Source organism: Gavia stellata, chromosome 3, assembly GCF_030936135.1.
Source record: "Gavia stellata isolate bGavSte3 chromosome 3, bGavSte3.hap2, whole genome shotgun sequence".
NCBI classification, from domain to species: Eukaryota; Metazoa; Chordata; class Aves; order Gaviiformes; family Gaviidae; genus Gavia; species Gavia stellata.
In genome coordinates, this window is record NC_082596.1 from 25,651,035 (window position 1) to 25,672,482 (window position 21,448).

The 21,448-nt window shown below is 40.1% G+C and overlaps 1 protein-coding gene across 1 annotated transcript in view; it reads right to left on the reverse strand.

Annotated features, from left to right (window-relative positions):
• CPQ (carboxypeptidase Q) overlaps positions 1 to 21,448 on the reverse strand; it is a 168,159-nt gene that overhangs the window by 107,277 nt on the left and 39,434 nt on the right. The gene's annotated exons all lie outside the window — the stretch shown is intronic.

Consider the following 21,448-nt stretch of genomic DNA (forward strand, 5'->3'; position numbering starts at 1 on the left):
TATCTAGCTAGATTAATCCTTTATAAACCTATTGATGTTAATAAAAACTCATCATCATTCAGTCTCAACATTCCTGTTCAACAGCTGACAAGATTCAGACAAATAAAGTGGTTGGGTTTTGCTTTTGATAAACTCCTAGATTTCACATCTTGGAAAGTATTTAAGAGAAGTATCACAGTATGAATAACAAAGCAGAAGAAAGGGTCCAAAAAATAAGGCATTTTCTCTGTTAGAAGTGCACGTCAAATGACTAGTAAGAAACAGATGTGGCTTACATCTTACAGAAAAGCATAAGGAAGGATAAAAAAAGTCAAGAGGCAACTAGCTGGTTTCTCTTCTGAGTAAAATAACCAAATGTGGAGACACTAAAAGGTGTGGATGAAAAGATGTGCTGCTGGTGTCAGGTCAGTTCTAACTCTTGTTACTGTGATAGCTGACCTTGCATGTTTCATTACTTCGTTCTTGGACTACCAATCCTTATCTCTAAGATAAGCTAAAATGCCCAAGGACAAATAAACTGTGTAAGAACCAGTGCTACAAGCTAAACTGGATGCTTGATGGAAAACATCTCCAGTTGGAGCCTCAGGCAAAGATAGCAGTCTCCTAAAGGGAGAAGTAAGTATGACTTTACAAGAACTCTAACATGACTAAAATAAAAAAAAAACCCAACCCAAACTTGATTATACGAAAGCTTACAAAAATCTGCTTCAGCCATAATGTGGATACACGCTCCCCCAATGCATAATTCTTCACACCAACCTCAAAGCAATCTAGGGTTGGGAAATACAAAATGAATGTTGTCTAAGTATCTTCAGTTTACTCACTTATACAAACACGTTGTGAGACTCTAATTACATACATGACCACCTATTTTCTACAGGACACGTGCCATATTCACTGTACCAACCACATATAAACTAAACATTCATATCAGGTCAGCTAGTTTGCTATTATTGACATAATCATAAAACGCATTCCTGAATGGAACCATAACTATATTAATCACTAGCTATAACCATAGCAAGATCACAGCCTTAACTCTCGGGTAATAGGGTCACATCCTCCTCATACTTTGGTTCTGTTTTTTCACTTATATATTCTACATATCACAGAAAACCCCCTCACATACAAAACTGTATACTTCAAAGGAATGATCACAGAATCACAGAATCAGTACGGTTGGAAAAGACCTGTAAGATCATCGAGTCCAACCTGGGGGGGGGGGGGGGGGGGGGAAACCCACAACACACAACATCAAAAAACCCACAAAAAAAAAAAAAAAAACCACAACACAACCACAAAACCCACGCCACACAACAACAATAACAAGCCACAACCCACCCAACACCACACAGCACCATGTCCATCAAGCTACATCCCACAATGCCACATCCACACGCTCCTTGAATACCTCCAGGGAGGGTGACTCTACCACCTCCCTGGGCAGCCTATTCCAGTGTCTCACCACTCTCTCAGTAAAGAACTTTTTCCTAATGTCTAGCCTGAACCTCCCCTGTCGCAACTTGAGGCCATTTCCTCTAGTCCTGTCACTATTCACTTGGGAGAAGAGACCAACACCCACCTCTCTGCAACCCCCTTTCAGGTAGTTGTAGAGAGCGATGAGGTCTCCCCTCAGCCTCCTCTTCTCCAGGCTAAACATCCTGTAGCAAAACAGAAGGGAAACTGTACATCTTGATCTGATGCTTAGCTACAGAGTATAGCTACTCAGGAGTGCCTCATTCCTTTATCTTTCTCTTCATCAAGAGCAGCAATGCAAGGGCTGAACTCCATTCAAGTAAATCCCGTCTTCCAGCACCATAAACTATACAGTAGCAGAGTCCTTACAAAACAAAACTTGTCCTTGTGCACACTCAGACTGTGTACGTTCTTTCAAGATTCTCACCCTTATCTGGATAGAGAGGCCAAACTAACAGAATTAGTCAAAATATCAAAAGTATTGTTAATCTTCTCAGAAGAATTAGGTCTTTAAAAATAAAAACAAGACTATTCCCCATTTACAACCACTTGGCAAAATATAAAAGAAATAAATTCAGCCTAACTTTGTGCTTCTGTCATCATTTTGTCCCAAGATTCTCTTGCTGTGTTTGCTTCTTATATTGGCTTTGTAGGATTTGATTTGTTGGCTTACAGTAAGTTGAAATAATAGCAAGACTACTAAATTTCAAACAAAATATGAATACGCACAGAAAATTTTAAGAAACTAAGGAGCAAAAATATGATGTGGTACAAACATGGAATTAAATAATACAGCAGTCTGTTACCAAGGATAGATTATATGGAGTCTAATTACACAGGCTCTTCCAGATTACTTTGTACCAACCTTTAATTGATGTAGCATCTGCACAAGTGTAATGAAGTGTAAGAGAGACTCCAGAAACTATTGGCCTTACCAAGGAAAACTCCCTTTGAAAAAGAGCACAGCGCATTGCTCTGTTACCACATGGACTCCATTTAAATTAACATTTAGAAAACTGCATCTAATTGGTGCTAGGCACTCATTAAAATTAGGCTTTACCAAACAAGCATAATAGCTTTGACATAATTACATATGTGCTAGGCTACAGGATACAACTAACAGGTATATGTTTGTATTTCATTATAATATTCAGTGCCACATGCACCAAGGGAATTCTATCATAACCACAGAAGTTTTTAAAAAATAGCGTAGCTTAGATATGGTTTGTCAAACAAGAAGCAGAAAACAACTGTGAATGGTAAAATGATCAAATGAAGCAAGTCCAATGAATTCCACCCCGGGACTATCCAGCTGCTGGGAAAGTAGAAGAGTCTGCACAGTCCCTTCCAAACGTCTGTAGGAAATGGAGGCTTGCATCAGCTGCCTTTCAACTGAAAAAGAAACTTTCTGCATCTTACAGACATGAGGACGACTCTCCAGCAGCTGACAATACCTTGAGGGAACCATTTAAGTCATACACCTGTTTGGCCACCTCCTGCTCAATACAAACAACAAAGCTCCCTCCTCCTGTGTTTACATCCCCGCCTTGTGGGAACACAGCTGCCTGCTACACACTACCATAGGTACCTTAGCAGAGGGCTCCTGGAGGGAACACCAATGACAATCCTAATTGCCAGCAGCTGCAAGGCTTCTGGCTTCATGGGGTTTCTTTTTATTTCTTCTTGAACTCCTAGCTTCTCAGCCTTGAGCAGAAGCCATATTTATATCTTCAGTGACCCCCTCAATCACCAGAGACTAGTGAGCACACAGGACAAATTAAGAAAACCTCACTGGAAAGGGATGTTGTATTTTTATACCTACAGGAAGGATATAAATAAATCCAAACAAAAATACAAAAACAAAACAACAACAAAACCCCATCTTTATTTGGAAAACAGAGAATCAGACAAAGAGGCATCACAGGCCTAGCAATACATAAGCAAACTAAGTAACAGCGAGCTATCTAGCATACTGATCTGGCCTTCATACGTCCTCCATTTAATGGCCTTCATTATTCTTGATAATGAATTCTTACATTAAAATTATCAGGCACAAACAGGTGTGAAGAGGCATCAGAGCTCTCAGGATAGAATCAGTCACTGTATTAGGGCTTTCAAGTCTCTGCTTCACTGCAGACAGTGAGTAGGCGGGGAAGGTCAAGTTCTCCCATATGCAGGCATACACATTAAGTTACACCAGAAACTCGAGCCTCCTCTGGCATGGAATACAATATATTACAGACAGTACTGGGAGGTTCCTCTTCCTTTCAAAAGATGGTCATGGTAAAGGGTAACACACAGCCAACACTTTCATTGAGCTAAAGGAAAAGGGTAGGGATGGAGGATAGTGGTCTTACACACCATAAAACTTCTTCCTTTTAATCAGCTGACCACAGAGGTAAATAGAGGGGAGCGAGGTCTGAAAGGAGTCAAGGAAAGTTTCAAACTCACAGAAGAGGGCGTGGATGGAGCTTTTCTTCTTCCCTTCCTTCTCCACACCACACACCCTTCAGAGCAGTACACTCTTTGGACGCTGTCCTCCATTAAGAAAATGAAATACAAACCTATCGTAAACATATTTAGGAATAGCTTTTCCCTACAATAGGTTGGGGCAATGCAAACAAAGCCTTATAGAGATACATTTTTGAAGCGTAGAAAGTAAGATTTAAGGGTCAACAGGAATACAAGGGCGGTCTAGAAAAAACCCACAAGGTAGGAACGAGAATGACAGAGGGGAAACAAGCCTCTAAAGACAGCAGAAGAAAGAACAGTATCTTAGCACCAAAGGCAACTATGTAGATGGATAAAAGGCGAGAGCTTTTAAAAGTAAAAAACTAGACAGTAGAATAACTTAAGTATTATCACCTTAGACAGCATGGAAGTAAATCCCAGGAGTGCAATAGAAGAGAGGAAATGGAGAAATCTAGTTATCTTTTCTGCTGTTTGTGAGTATAACTCTGTTTCCACTGAAAATCAGTGGCAAATCTTCCATTAACTTCAATAGAAGGGGGGGGGAAAAGGCTTTAAAAACTGACTGGATATAAGAAGAAAGAGCAAAGGGCCTGACTGGATTCAGTCTAAAGCAGTGAGCAAACCAAAAGCCACTGCAAGACACTTGTCTGGGTGAGCCCCTATATTTTCTGAAGAAAACAAACTCTGAAACATCTTCACTACATAAATGCTTCTTTTACTCCCACAGATCTAATTTCTATAGAATATTAAACTCCTTTTTGATGTTTTATTAAACAATCCAACACTTTTGCTGTTCAAGTAAAAAAAAAAAAAAAATCGGTCAAGAGAATAAAAAGTATGTTAGTAAAAATAATAGGGAGGGGGTACCACTTATTTTCCCCTTCAAGTGAGAGATTTCAGTAGTGCCACATGAGAGGAACTACTTTAACATCACCTGATCATTATATTTGCCTATCTAGTTCACATATATGACACCCATGCAATGTAAGATGCAATATAAATGCTTAAGTGATAAGGATACTTTATCTAATAGTGTATTACACTGATTTGATAAACTTATTCTCCAACAAAATGGAATGTTTTTATTTTCAAAACTCACGCAAGTTTTGCCTGTTGCTCCAAAGTTACAGATACACCCTGAATCTTTCAGTCTCAAATTTGAAATTCACTGTAAACAGAAAGGTCCTTTTAGCAACAGAATATATTTTTAAAGCTTATTATAACATTATAATAACCCCTGTAAACTAGGACTAAATATTGAGCAGCACAGCAAAACGTCATGCCAAGCGTGAGCATTCTTTCCCCAGCTGCATTTGTTGACAGTGGCAGATTCTCCCAAAAGCTTCATAATCTACATCAGATGAAATACAAAATGTCCCAATAGGTACATATTTCCTCCAAACAGCTCCTTTCCTGGCAATTAGTGTTGTGTCTGGGAAATTAAATGTCAGGCTGAAAAAAAAAAAAATCTTTCCAGTGGAAACCATGGTTGGCAGAATGATTGAATTAGTTCTGGGGATCTTCCCTTGCTGCTGGTTTCTTTGGGAGCATGCAAGAAGAACACCCAGTACACAGCAGCTGCCATGAGGAAATGAATGTAGGGGTTTCCCGAGAAAACAGTTAAGTCTTGAGAATTCAAGTAATTTTCCTTCCTCAAAAGGAAAAGAGACACTGCTGTCAAATGGCAACACTTTCTCACTGTTTTGCTTTAGATACCAAGTTTGTCGTGCTCTTCAATACATACTACATACTCACACTATTTTTCTTATTGTTTGAAGGATTGCGCTCTTCCTATTTAATCCTGGAGAGATGCTGATTCCTTCATCATCTACTGAAGGGGAGAGAAAAGATTATTCTCAATCCCACTCTTACATTTTATGGATTTCTTTAATATCTAATAAAGAGTGCCTAGGAGAGTCTCTGCTGGAATACAGACTTTTTGAAACAATACAATTTTCTTTCCTTTTCATTAGTTGATCCATGTTGCTTAGGAAAACGTTGCTGGAAAAAAGGTAGCAGGCTGGAGGCTTTTGTTGGAATGTACAATAATGATGATGACGTTTATAGTCTGTACATAAATTTAAATACACAAATGCTTTTGGACCTTAACCAAGAGATACGGGCACACAGCCAGTCAGATCAGATGAATTCTGGTGGTAGAGAAGGTGAACTGGATTTAGGGACATGATGAGATTCCAGACTAGCTGAAAAGTGACAGCCATGGTAATGCCACAGCTCTCCAAGCCCGCCTCCAGTAGCTCCAGGAGAAGAGCGTTGTCAGGGGGCACCATGGGCTTCCCTGCTTCCTCCTCACCCATCTATCCTGGGTGCCACTCTTCTGCTCAGACAGCCTCCACGAGGAAGGGCATGCAGTGAGTCACATGCATTCATAGACTTGTGCACACACCACAGCCTTAGAGCTCAAGATATGAAACCACTGAAGCCCATCTAGTGCAACACTGCAAGTCAGTAACAGAATAAAAAGTGGGAATTTTCTTCCCAGTGTTCAAATGCTAACTAGGAATTATTTTTCACCCCTGAAGAACACCATGCAGGAAAATTATCTCACTGATTGTTAATGATTAATATTAACACTGAGACCACGTATATAGCTTCATGAATAATATAAATAGAAAATATGTTAAAAAACGGTATCTACTTAGAAAGAAGGGTATCATATAATTTTAGAAGCAGAACTGCGTTTTACAAGCTAATACACACAGGCTGAATTAACTTGCAGCTGTCAAGCAAAAATTTGTTTCTGTAAAATACTCTGTACTACACTTCTGCGTAAGCATAGTGGAGTTACTTAAATTATTCACTGGAAATGGTACTTGTTTCAAATCTAGCTTGTCTATAAACAGATACCGAATTCTACAGAACAACTCTGAATGTGTGCAGTTCATAACTATTTATCGCGTAGTTTAAAGCAGTTGTTTTGTAACTGCAGCCCAAAGATCACTTGCAGCTTGCAAAGCCTTTGTATACCCAGCCCTCAAAGCAGGCTTTTAATAGTTGTATCTACATGAAGACAAAGGTTCGCTGACCTGCCGGTGAATCTTGTGATGTAGCCCATACACTGATTAATACCAGTACTAATAAAACTCCTGGTTTAACAGGACAGTGCTTGATCCACGACTTAACCACTGAACTGTTCACCCACAATGAACAGTTGATGGTTGACATGATCCATGGGACACTGCAAATCACACAGTATCACTTCTTGCTGCCAGAGCTATGAAACTACTGAGTGGCGTGACTGTGAAAATGATGATAAAACATCTTCTTCCTTGGAAATTTGTGATTCATCAAACATTTGGGGGATATGGGCCCATCTAGGAGCATCCTTCCGAAACCCCCACAGCCAGGCTGTCCAGCTCACGAGCTTTGCTCCCTACTAACCCTGTAATTGTGGTTAGAATTTCTCAGCCACAAACATACGCAGACTAAAAAGCCCTTCAAGCCTCACAGATACTTTCTCTAATACCCAGCAGTTACCCAAGCATACCAAACTGACCTGAGTGCTTTGAAATCCCATTACATTTTCTTTAATCAGCTAGATTGACTTAAGAGTAACAACACCCTCTTTCTATACATCTTCTGTTTATACATATATACAGCCAAGCGCATCGCATGATGAGCTGACACTGATCTAACCATTTAAAATTATTCTTCTTTAAAATTTTGTATTAAAAGTATGACCAACTACACTAGTTCTTTCAATTTAGAGACCTTATGGGTGAGACCCTCAGAGGAACGAATGGCATTCTTCTTTCCTTTCTCAGGAAACTTCTACGGACAAGCATTACCTGGAAGTCTGATGCTTTACAATGGTATTCTCCAATTCCTTGCCATCTTTTCACACTTGCCTGGATACTGCCATCTTTTCAGTAACTCTTAAGTCATTCCACTAAATAACATTAAAATATCCAAGGAATAAAAGGTACTGCTCTATATGGGAAAGGGTTAAAGGAATCCATCACTGATTGTCACTGAGAAGTACCATACAAAGATTTACATGACTGAAACCTAATTTTAGGCACTGAAAAACAGTTACGCTTCTAAAATCATATATTGCAGCTGCACTTATTATTCCAAGTAGCTCTACTAAAGTTTTCTCATGGGTATGTCTATTCACATCACATTTCTGGCAAGACTGAAATGTTAAGAATTCTCTCAGACACCACAGCACACCATTTCTGTTTTCCTAGATTGTCAGCATTATAAACTAAGTAAAGGAAGAGGGAAAAAACCACATAGCTTTGTGGAATTACAGCCTTGGATGGACTCTCAGATGAACCTGGCAGCCCAGGACTCTGGACTCCAGGTGCTAGCTGCATCTGGACAGTGTTGAATCCCTCCCTGCTCAAGCTCTTTGGGCTTGAGCATAAACATAGATCCCTTTAATGCCCTTTCTGGAGATACAGAGTGTGTACTCAAGCTGCCTGGTCCCTTCACATTCTTTCTGGCTCTCCCATGTCCCCCCAGCAGTAACTGCAGCCTTCTCAGAGCCAGAAACTGGGAGCCCTGGAAGTTGTTGTTTCCTTCTTTGGAGACTGCAGGGACAGATACTTAGAGGGAGACACAGACCTTCCTCAAAGAAGGATCACAGTCTACTCCCTGAAAAGGTGCAAGCAATACACAGATTATAGAAGAACAGCTAAAACCTCCCTTACGTCCCACCTGTGAGTGCACTCTTTCCAAACCTCAAACTTTGGCCAAAATCACATTTGAATCCCCAGACCTGATTTCTAAAGTTCATGTTGTTCTGGAAGACACTCATGTTACTAAGAAAAAGTCTTGTACTTTTATGAAATTCCAGCTCCTTCATGCTCTTTCCAGTGGCTTCAACTCTCTCATGGTGAGTTGTTACTAAATTGAACTCAAAATCCAAATCCTTTGATCTACAGTCAACCAATTGTTTTTAAATATTTACTTTTGAAAATACAATATTCTAAGGTAATGACCTGTATTCTCTGTCATTCACCTCCTGCCAAAGCCTTCCCACAGATCTCTGTTAGGTCAACCAGAAATCTCAATCTAGCAGAAGTTAACAATCAAACACACTACAGTTTATTTCATAGTAAAAACCCATGGCTATAGAATGGATTATTTCTCAGCAGTAGTCACCCACTGTTACGTAATAATACAACCGTTACTTGGTTTTGGCACAGGCAAATTACAGCAGAATCTACTACTGACGACCTAATCACAGTTTAGAAGAGTCAACTTTTAATGTTGTCTTCTTTACAGTAAACAATGTACAAATGTTACACTAAATTAACATTCAAAAAATATTACCGCTGCTTGCAAACAGGGAAAGAGAGAAATTACCATGAGCTGCTTAAGATCCCATGGCTACACAAGGCAGAGTGATGAACAGAACTTCAGAATCCCTGGTTTTAGTTAATTCACATGATTATTCTCCCTTGTTTGACAAAAGTATCTTTTGTTGTCCTGTGCACAAACATCTAGAATCAATCTGGATTTTCCAGAGCTAAACAGTACAATAGTTTCAGTGTCTCTTGTTGAGGTATATTTTGTGTGCTTCAATCACCAGCAAACTAATGTGATGACATCCAAATAGAAATAAGTAAATCAGAAACTATGTGGTTCATTTCTTACTCTTAGAATAAATGTTCTTTTGCCATCATAGTAGATTAAAAATCCAGGAATTACAGTCAAAGCTCAACCCTGCTTAATAATAATGAACAGAAACATAGCAAAGAAAACCCCTCTCTATTTCACAGAGTATTTACAACATTCACATTAGACAGCCAATGCAGAAGTACTGCAGACAGTGTAACGGTGAAACAGTTTAACAGAAGTCACAGACACTAGTCACCTACCCAGCTAATGACATTTGGGAACAATCTATAAATACCAAACCAAAGGTCAGATTTAAAAAGGAAAGTTGGAAGAGAACAAAAGTTACGGCTTTAGGTTTGCACCATCCTCCTAAATATAGAAACAAAATGAGAGAAAGTATAAGGTGCCTGAAGGAGAGGACAACAGGCAAGTAATCAAAGCTGGCATCACTGGCAGAGCAGAGACAGGAGTTGGCACCTCTCATTTAATAAACCAGATGGAGAAGGATTTTCACCATTTAGCCCTACCCTGCAGGCAAGTCCAAAGGATTAGTATTTGATGCAACAAGATGGACACGGTAAGAGAGAGGCTCAGGTGACTGATTGGATTTGAAGGGGAAAACAAAGCTGCAGAAGAGGATTAAAGTAATTGAAATGGTTACACTTACAAGGCACAAGACATTACTTCTACAGGGAAGAGCCCATTATTAGTGTTGGCCATCAACATCAGGCTACATTTAGAAAACAATTCTAAACAACAACTGTGGAGTAATTGGCTCTGACTTCCTAAAAACACAAGTCAAATTTGTGTGCCATAAATAAGGGGTTTCATCATACAAACAGGTCTAGCTCGTCATACTTAAATGCCTGACATACATCATAGTAGAGCTAACACAGCAGGGTGAGGCCATCCTATGTGAAGACAACATTTAATGAAATAACACAGAAATACCCTACCATATGGAAAAGCCACAAGCAAGACTGTGGGAAGTGGAAGAATCAGCAAAAACGAGAGGCCCCCTACTCCCTGAAAAACAATGCAAGCATTCTTGTAAAGAGAAATCACAATATGTTGGAGCAAACCATACACGTTTGCTCACATGTTTAAGCAAACAAGGCAAAACGAAATGAGGAATTAATATTTCCAAATCCTCTGCATGTCTGGGGCATAAACCAGAGAGATTATGGATATTAACAGTTGACTAGTACATTAAGTATATTTCAAAAATGGCACCTATATGGCACCTATATTTGTATGCCTTTTTGTTTTACATGACATAAGCAAAAGCTTACATAGCAAAATAAAACATTTTGTTGTACGCGTGAGGCAGATTCTGAAGCACACAAATCCAGCCAGAGTCCCTACATAAATCTATGTTCACTTTTGGAAATCAGCAGTAAACCTTGAAAAGAATACTTCAGGTGTTTTACAGCAGATACAACATGTTTCATAAATAAAACTTTAATATACACATCCTAAAACTGTTCTGTAATATATAGATAATTTTTAGTAACATCATCAGATTAAGAACAATACCAATCAGATTCTGAAAATGTATCTTGAGTAATACAGGAAGTAGAAACAATAATCAGTGGGAACTACAAACTGCAAAACCAATTATAAGACATGAAAATAATAAAATTGTATAGGCTGATGAATCTATAGAGTAGACCTCTGTACAAGCTGTTTCAGCATTGGCTGGACCAAAATCAAAAACTGAGTTGCTGTGTAACTTGAAATTAATTGAGTTAATCCTGGAATACATCAAGAAACAGAGCCTTTACTCTCTTCTTTTTTTTTTCTTTTCTTTTTTTTTCTTTTCTTTTTTTTTTCCTTTCTTTTTTTAAAATGAAAAAATGAGAGTATTAGGCTAGGATACTCCAAACACCAATTCCTTACCATTCTGGCACAACCATTCTGGTACTATTTAATCTCTTCCAGTTGTCCAGAGCCTTATGCTCATGTGCTCTGGAGATGAACACTCCAGATAAAGTCCTCAGTGCTGCACTCACACAGAAAAAACATGGAGAATTACAGAGAAATGAAATGACAGTCCACATACTTCTCAGATCTTATCAGCAGCTGAAAATAAATATACTCCTCGTGAAAAGAATTCATTGGCATTGTATTACTTAGAACCCTCTCTGTAATCTTTATCTGCATTTTTGTTGTCACGTTTTCCTTCAATCCTCTACATTTATGGTCACCACATACTAGTGAGACACTTGTGTCAGTATAATCAAGAAAACTGAATATTGCGAGAACATTAAAACAGAACCTGCAATTGGATGGATCCAGACATTACAATCATGTCAGATTGTTCTGAACTTGCTAACAAAGCTTTTATAGGCACAGCAACACGTACAGACTCAAAAGGGGCTGGCAACACCAAATAAAGCCGGAACTGATTAGGGCAAAACAGGAAATCACGGAAAACTGCTAAAGTTCCCGGTGCTCAACCCACAGCCAGCACAGCTGTAACTCCTTAAAGCTCAGTACAAGAAACCCAAGACTTGGCAGTTTTATATGCTGAACATCTTTATATACATGAAACAGTAATGCAAAGGCAGAATAAAACTGTTCCTTTAAATCTTACTAACTCCAGAATATTACTAAATCTAATCAGTGGGTGCTTACCCGAACAAGACCAGAGTTAATACATGTTATTCATGATGTGGGTGGCCATCTAGCCACCAACAAAATGTGAGTCAGTAAAGTTAGGAGAGTGGGTGGGCCAGAAGAGAAGAAAAAGGAAAAACTTAAATACTACATTGATAAAGGTTTGCCTTGGGAAGCTGTTGGTGAGGATGCGAGGATTTCAAAAGGACCGTTATCCTCACAGCATCTTTCTAGGTAACAGCGTCTCTTGACAAAGATTTTACTAGCCCTTTACCTGCCTCTGCCAAAGTTACAGGACACTGCTTATATTACTAGACACTAAATGAATGAAACACTTCCAAATTACATGAACATATTCCTGAACAGGAATAGCCAAAACTAGGAGGAGGTAGAGAAAGCCCTTGTTAGTCTCATTAGCATTTTACTGACTTTGTAAGAAAACAAATATAACAGATGTATGAAATTACCCAGAGGTTTCAGATGTCACATCAAGCCCTGTCTACTGGAAAAAACCACAGGTATGCAGTTCAAAGCAAAAAGAGGCAAAAAGTTCGGCAAAAGCCAAAGAGAGATTGAGCCTTAAGAATCATCATCTAAAGATTTCTCACTATGATGAAGTTACCTGAAATTTGACTCCTTAATCACTGCTCAACTAACAAGAACCCACTATACAACACGATCACCTCCTAAAGCACAAGCTCCATTTCTTCTAAGGACATCTAAGTTCTCCTGCTGACAGCTAGGATTTGCCCAAAAGTGAGCACAAAGACTGCACTGCAGAATGCAGTCTGGCATGTTGGCCTTCAGGGAACATAGGAAGCAAAGTAAAAATTAATGAATTGTCAGTCAACAACATATACAGACATCCTGGAGGGAAAGCCCCTAAGTGCAAGGCAAGAAAATAAATCCCATAGCACACCACCAATTCATATCTCTAAGGGCAGCAAGACAACATGCACAGCGCTATGAAACATAACTAGAATCTTCCATGAGCTCACCAGAGACTTATAAAACATGTCTGCTCTTATTTCCTCTTGTTACACCACAAACAAGGGGTTTATCCTTGTTTCCTGGTCCCTTAGTAGAACAGGAGACAATATTGCTGTATCCTATTGCCACAGGATATTGCCTTAGGACAGTCTCTCATTGAGATGTTTCCTATTAACAACTCCTGCTGCTATACTAATCCCATACGGGAAAAGTGTTAACAAATAATCAGTGGTGCTTCCTGATTTCTTCAGTCATGCTACAGCATTACTGTTAAATCTCTACAGTTATCACCCAGCTTCCTGCTGCCTTTATGCCTTGTGCATTCCCCAAGCCTGCACAGAGGACAGAAGATGCTGCCTACTCAGAAGGAGACTATTTTTATAACAATTCTGCAGAGTCAAAAGCAAGCATGCACAATATCAAGCAGGGGGGAATCAGGTTCATCGGTTTTCCAATTCTCTCAGAGATCAGTTCTAAACTACCTTGACCACAACTGCATTCTTCTCCCTCCCAAAAGAAAATAACTCTTCAACACACACATTTACTGCTTCACCCTGTGTGCATAAACCTCACATGCTCGGGAGGAAAAAAACCACTTAAAAACCACAAGGCAATAATACAAACAGGTACTCTGTCACTGGAAGATGGTAATGAGCAAAGAAAGTTTCTCAAGTAAATAAATGAAAGCATCAGATCCACACATAATATAGGCAAACTCCTTATTTTCCATACTTCCAACAAGAGCTATCTCCCTGGAAGCAGGAGTGGTGGTGCTGCTCCTAATAGTATGCACCAGGACCAAAGAACATAGCATTACAAGCAATCAAGGAAATTCCAGATACCAGCTTAGCACTGTCACATGAAATGGAAAAAAAAAGGTAAATATATTTTTTTACTCAAGGAATATAGAAATAGTTTACTATTACACTCAGATAAATATCTTGTGTCCTAGACGTCCTTTGAAAAACGTTATTTCTGGAAACTTAACCCAGTAACTTTCTGCCTTCAAAATAGATCTTTCTCAGTGCTTTTTCTTGACAAAAAGGCAATCTGGTTTAGCCTTTTCTAACAAAAAGTTTTCAATAATAGTAACATTTGATTTTATGTACGCATCAGCATCAAGGAGAACTACTTGGCTGACGTGCAGTGAATATCCCTAAGTTTGTCTTCCCTGACTTACAGAAATCCTTGCCTCTGTCTGCGCTCCCTCTTGGAATTGCCATTTGATAACCAAGAGACACAACCTGCACTGATGAAGTGAAGCATCATACCCCAGGGGACACATCTCTGGCCACCACAATAGAAATTACACCATAAACAGTTTAAATTATTATACAGATGATGTGACTTTCTTAAAGGTCTCACATAGTATGTCCATATTAGCCTTTAGTTTGAATAAAGAATGAGCTTTTGAAGTGAACCTCCCAAAATCCTTGGCTGCCCAATCACCGAGCAGTCTCTGAGCGCCAGTGCTAGATTCCTTTCTGATGAAACTAAACCAGAAGATGCACTCAATAAGTGCACCTAGCACAGCCCAACCACTAGCACATGCTCAGCCTCAGCTGCTGCACCTAAATCTTTAATTGTAGCTTTATTTTTTTTTAAAAAAGGTTTTTTTACTTTAATTATATCATCAGATGGAAAACTCCATTGCAACATAATTTTTGTTTTGAAAGATGTAAAAATTATTTCCAATTAGAAAAGGAAAAAATTTGGACAACCAGTAAAATATTTTTCCTAATCCCAAGAGAACAAGACACAAGATTATTTCATTAACCAAAAAACAAGGAAGCACATTTACAGATGGACTACAATACATCCCACCCCTGCAGACCTGAGAGCCCAAGGCTAGCTCAACTAGAAGCAAACAAAAAATTGAGAGGACTGAACAGAACTGCAGGAAATTAACTCACATACCACATGCACTAACAGGCCAAAAGCCAGAGTAACCACAAATTCCTGAACTGACACAGCACTTGGAGAGGGGGAACAAAATTCAAATGCACCCAGGGCACTGGCAGCTCACGCACGCTAAGCCTGTACACGCAGACAGAGATGTTACGTGTCGGCTTCTCTCCAGCTATGCATCCTGCGAGCATCAGCCAGGCTGGGCCCTGAACGTGGCCAGATATGCCACTGAGGCTGCACGGCTTCAGCAGACCAGAAAATCACGTGGTTAGGAGGGTGCTATAGGCAGATGAGAAAAAGGTGCCTATGAGTGTTGGGGGAACAGAGGGAAGTGAAGCAAAAACTTACAAAAACTCATTATACAAAACTTCTACTTCATTTTGTACATATAAACCAATTTCATTCTTTTCCTTTCAACAGTTGCCAGAGGCAGCGAACAATCTTAGTTAAACTCAAATGCCTGAGGAAAGCTAATTTTTTAAGTTGAGCAGGAATCTGGATGACCAGTCCCATGCTACAACAGTGTTACTGAAGAAAAAGGTGACAACAAACCTAACTCTTATTTTGTGTTACCATAGGCTCATTGTTCACAGCAATTGCTTTGTTTTTTAAATAAACAAAACGAAAGACGAGAGTAAAAATGAAGCAATTAGCTGAAGAGCTCCTGAAATTATTTCAGGATGTAGGTTAAGTTTTAGAAATTTACACAAAGGTCAAGATTTTTTGGCTGAAAATAATAGCTGGTGGTCCAGGCCATTTAATGGGCAACAGGGGCAGCTTTCTAGGGCAAAGTGACCTGTCTCACCTGCTTGACTTCCAGGCTATGATACGTGGAAGGGAATACATGTCTGCTTAGCCAGACCACGTGCACACAGAGCGGTAGAGATGCTCAGGACCTGACCTACAGCTCATGATCAGACTGGGCTCAGGTCATGTCAAGTCCCATATTAAGAGAGAACTGCTCTCACGCTCACACATAAGTCTTAGCCAGTGCTTACCAGCTGAAATACAATCCCACACGGACACAGCACTGCTCCCCCTCTATGGACAGCAGAACAGGTCATAGGAAGAAAGATTCCTAAGATGGTAGCAAAAATTAGGTGTACTGACATTCATTGCAGAAGGAGGGGCAGAACAGGAAGGTAAGGAGCCTTCAGGGCTCATGACACAACTAGAGGATACAGTGTTTCAAAGATAAAACATCAGTTTTAAAGGCCAGATACACCTCTTCACTATAAAAAACAAACAAAAGCAAACGAAATCCTACCAAAACTACTGTACCACCCCAGATTTCAGAAAACTTGGCAGAACAAGCAGAAGTTGAGTGTCTCTGCCACTACTGATGTGAATAAGCCCTTACTTTCCTTAGACATGGAGTTTTAGGGAAAGGAGGAAGCTCTCCTTAGCAGGCAAGTCTCACATCTGGAACCAAAGGCAGTAGACCAAGCCTTAGGAAGAGGTGATGTGGTAAGAAGTCACTGTGCTAGCACCTGAGAGCTGAAAAATTACATTAATGCACATACATTGCCAGTGAGATTGAGAAGGGAATGAATTGTTTACAAAGCAGTGAAGAATAAAAGGAAAAACAAGAGAGGAAAAGAAAATGCACTTTGAGAGTACAATGTATATACAAAAAGGTATACATTACTTTACATGGTAGAAGAAAATAAACCAAGTGAGGTTACAAAAAGGGGAAGTTAAAACAAAGGAAAAGCAACAGTTTTCAAATTCACATACATTCCATGAAATTATATTCCAGCCCTGGCATGCCTGCACTTAATTGTGTCACATGCATCCACTCTGCCATAAATCTTGAGTTGCACCGTGCCACTCATGAATTCAGCTTTCATCCAGACACAGCTTTTGATTAGAGCTACTAAAGCTTCACAAGCAGACATTGTATCTTGGCCACCTGTAGCCTGAAGAAGAAGAGAGAAAGTGAAGGAAATCACTTGTTTCAGATAAGTATAAGATGCTGAATACAGCCCCAAAAGAGAACAACTTGACCAAGTATGGGTCCTTGTTAACAGTCTCCAGACTGTGTCAAAGTACTAGTTAGTCTATTTTGGCCTTGTAATATGTTCCCTGTTGGATTTCTTATATATTGGAGAAATTGTTCTGCAGCATTTAAAAAAGATAATAATTGGGCTCTTGGCATTTCTCTCTGAGGATTCTTGGGAGCTTTCTTTTTGAGTTCTCAAAAAACATTCAATTTTGCTTCTTTCTAGAGCCCTTAAAGGGGTTATTATTACAAGATACAATGTGTGATTCTTGAGGAACAGAAGGATTTACTTATAGTTTTAGATTCATAAGAGTACATTCACCACAGGATAAATACTGGACCATTTCAATAGCTAAAGGATACCTTTTATCTATAGAATGCTATAAAAACTTACAGCTAAGAAGCAAAAAAACAGACTTATGGTTAGCTTATTACAACCACATTTTTAACCGTGCCTTGTAAATCAAGTATTTTTGCTGTAAAAACATCCACTACAAACTGGGAAATACTTATCAGTGTGTTGTACACAACAGTAAACATATGTATTACTTTAACTTGTACAAGACCATTAATCACAGCATAGTTGAGCTATTAAAGCAAAAAACAGTCAACATCCAGATTTCTCCAAAAAGCCAAATACTATGGATACTGTCGACTGATTACCATAATAAGTGTTATTTGAGAAGGTTCATTAAAAATAGTTCTGTTACTCTTAACTCCTAATATCCATGTTTAAATGTTTTCACTACCAAATTGCCAGTGCTTCAGGAAATTGTTACTGGGGAAAAAAGCTGTCATAAACACACCATTTAGGGGGAGGGCAGGGAAAATCACTTACCTCTTACAGTGACTTTCTTCTAAGTAACAAAACCCACCCTTACATGATACTTATAAAGTAGCAAGAGAATTATTTGACTCTAACACAACATGGGGACAATGCCAGGAGACACAACTGCCACGCAACATGGTAATACCGACCATGTACTACTGTCATCTCTTCATAGGCCCAGGAAGATGCTGTTGCTAATTTTATTTCCTATTCACATACCATTTCTGTCCTAAATAACTGAATCCACTCCTTGAAACTCAACAACAAATCCTTCAAGTCCTTCACTGTCACCGATGAGTTGGCATGAGCTCTAATATAAACAGAGTAATGAGCTTCCCTGAGTATATTTAAGTTCTTCCCTTCTTGCCCCCACTCAGAGTTGGGATGCCTGAATCCCCAAGCAGTTTCATTCACCCCATAGCTATATTACCCCACCTTAAAGAAAAATAAGCTGCCCACATAATCCCTGCTCAAAGGTTCCCTTCACATTTTTTGCCCTTGACAATATGGCAGCCGCTTGCCATCTCTGGAACAAGGAACAGCCACCAAGCTGCCAGCAAGAGAACACTGATTTAATTCATGTTGTGATTTTGCCAATTCTGTCTTGTCAGTAAGCTTTAACAATCAGCCCTAATAAGCCTAAGGTGTTAATCAACTAGAAAGTACCTAGTTTTAACCTATTAATATTATTCACATTGCAAGATCACCTAGAAATCACAGCACAACATGGCTTCCATTGTTCCAGCCAGCTTAATTCGTTGTAAACAGAGTAAGCAAATAACAATAAGCAACCCCCTGTCTAAAAGGGGTTGAAATCTTAAAAAAAAAAAAAAAAACCAAAAAACCACCAAAGCTGATATAATTCAGGGAAAATTGTGAAGTTCCACTCTTCATTCACCTAAGGAAAGTGAGATAGTGCAGTATCAGGAGGAGGATACTTTCTTCTAAGATGTTTCTAGGATGTTTTGGAGAACTGCCACAATCCCATTAGCAGTTATTTATATTGTAGGTGCACGTGTAAACACACAGGCCCAAGAAGTAAAGATTCCGGTCAACAAAGCAGCAGTATACAAGTTGCAAGAATGCAAGACTTCCTTTCACGCCACTTAGAAGTCTTTTATCAGCTTTTTACCTTTCATCTCTCACCCTTCTAACACGCTACTCCCTGCAGCAACGCAGTATTTCCCATCAGTCAATCAAAAAGGCAAGCAACTTGAACAAACAGTGCCCCAGACACTGACTGACAAGAAGCACCACATCCAGCACAGAGTCCATCCAGCACAGCACATCGGTACAACAGACAAGGAAACATATAGCTGGTGATTAAGAGAAAACATAGGAGAAGGCATGGAGATAAGAAAATCCATCCTGCCTACAACAATACCTATTTTCTGTTAGAAACAAGACAAACAGATCTCGGCATCACAGAGAGGCAGAAGCAATGGACTGGACCTGAACACCTCCCTTAATATAGGGAAAAATACGATTAACCAATCCCTCCCCTCGCCCCAAAAAAATCCTAAGTGAAGGTAAACAAAGAAAGGACAGAAAGTACATCTCATGAAAAAATGCTTCCTGGCAGCATCTAAATTTAAAATTGCTTTTGGGAATGACACCTCGGCTCCCAGCCTTGATTAAGGATTCAATACTTCTAAACAAACATGCATTTGGCATCTGTTTCTCCTCTCTTTTCATTCAATTCTGAAATAGCTGTAATGCCAGTACCCAGACCTAATAAACAGGCTACCTTCAGTCTCCACCTCTGTTCCTCATCTCTAAATTTTCCATTACATGTTAAAATGCACTTCCATAAATAGTCTGGCAAACAGAAGATACAAAGAGTTGCTTTCAAATGAACACCTCTGCAGAGCACCAGAACTAAGGACTGAATAGATCAGTGTTCAGATCATCCTCTAGTTTTCAGATAATCAACAGATTATAGATTGCAATATTCTTTGATGATACCAAATATGACTACTGTGAAAACATATGATTTTTCATAAAACTGTATTTGAAACATTCTACTCTCTGTTCATTATTATTACATTTATTAGAAAATTATAGGTATTAGAAAACACGTTGTAAACATTGCTACATTTGTTGGGCATCAAGAAATCATACTGCTGAGATGTGACCACTTGTGTTTTCTCTGAAATGGTGGAATCAAGCATGCTTCCAGGTGCCTGTCCCAGCCACTTCCCAGTTCCAGCCTCAAGCAAGACCCAAAGCCATACCACCCCTTCCCACTTCCCAGCCTGGACTTCTGTAGAAAGAAAACCTAGGTGCACAGATCAAAAAGAAACCATGATGTTATCCAAACAGAACACGATTCCAGTTTATGATGCGGCACACATTCAGGATCAGGTTAGCTACACCAACGACACCTCTGTGGGTAAAGAGTCACTGAGCAACTAGGGGGAGGAATAAATGGCCTGTACTGCTCTGAATATATATTGTCCAAAAAAGAGAACGATATTACAAAATACAGCACCTCACAGAAAACTAAAAATGCTCATTTCAGATACGTAAAACTATATATAGTAACGTACCAAGACATCTAAAACCACGCCAACGTGACACCCATCCACAAGAAGGACCAGAAGGAGGATCCGGGGAACTACAGGCCTCTCAGCCTGACCTCGGTGCCGGGGAAGGAGAGGTTCATCCTGAGGGCGCTCACAGGGCACGTGCAGGACAACCGAGGGATCAGGCCAAGCCAGCACGGGTTCATGAAAGGCAGGTCCTGCTTGACCAACCTGATCTCCTTCTATGACCAGGTGACCCGCCTAGTGCATGAGGGGAAGGCTGTTGACGTTGTCTACCTGGACTTTAGTAAAGCCTTCGACACTGTCCCCCCCAGTATTCTCCTGGAGAATGGGGTGAAATCCAATTGGCGGCCGGTCACAAGCGGAGTCCCCCAGGACTCAGTATTGGGGCCGGTCTTGTTTAATATATTTATCGATGATCTGGATGAGGAGATCGAGTGCACCCTCAGCAAGTTTGCAGACGACACCAAGTTGGGAGGGAGTGTTGATCTGCTGGAGGGTAGGAAGGCTCTGCAGAGAGATCTGGACAGGCTGGATGGATGGGCCCAGGCCAATTGTGTGAGGTTCAACAAGGCCAAGTGCCGGGTCCTGCCCTTGGGTCACAACAACCCCATGCAACGCTACAGGCTTGGGGACGAGTGGCTGGAAAGCTGCCCTGCAGAAAAGGACCTGGGGGTGTTGATCGACAGCTGGCTGAATAGGAGCCAGCAGTGTGCCCAGGTGGCCAAGAAGGCCAATGACATCTTGGCCTGTATCAGAAATAGTGTGGCCAGCAGGAGTAGGGAGGTGATCGTGCCCCTGTACTCGGCGCTGGTGAGGCTGCACCTCAAATACTGTGTTCAGTTTTGGGCCCCTCACTACAAGGAGGACATTGAGGTGCTGGAGCGCGTCCAGAGAAGGGCGACGAAGCTGGTGAGGGGTCTGGAGCACAAGTCTTATGAGGAACGGCTGAGGGAACTGGGGTTGTTCAGTCTGGAGAAGAGGAGGCTGAGGGGAGACCTTATCACTTTCTACAAC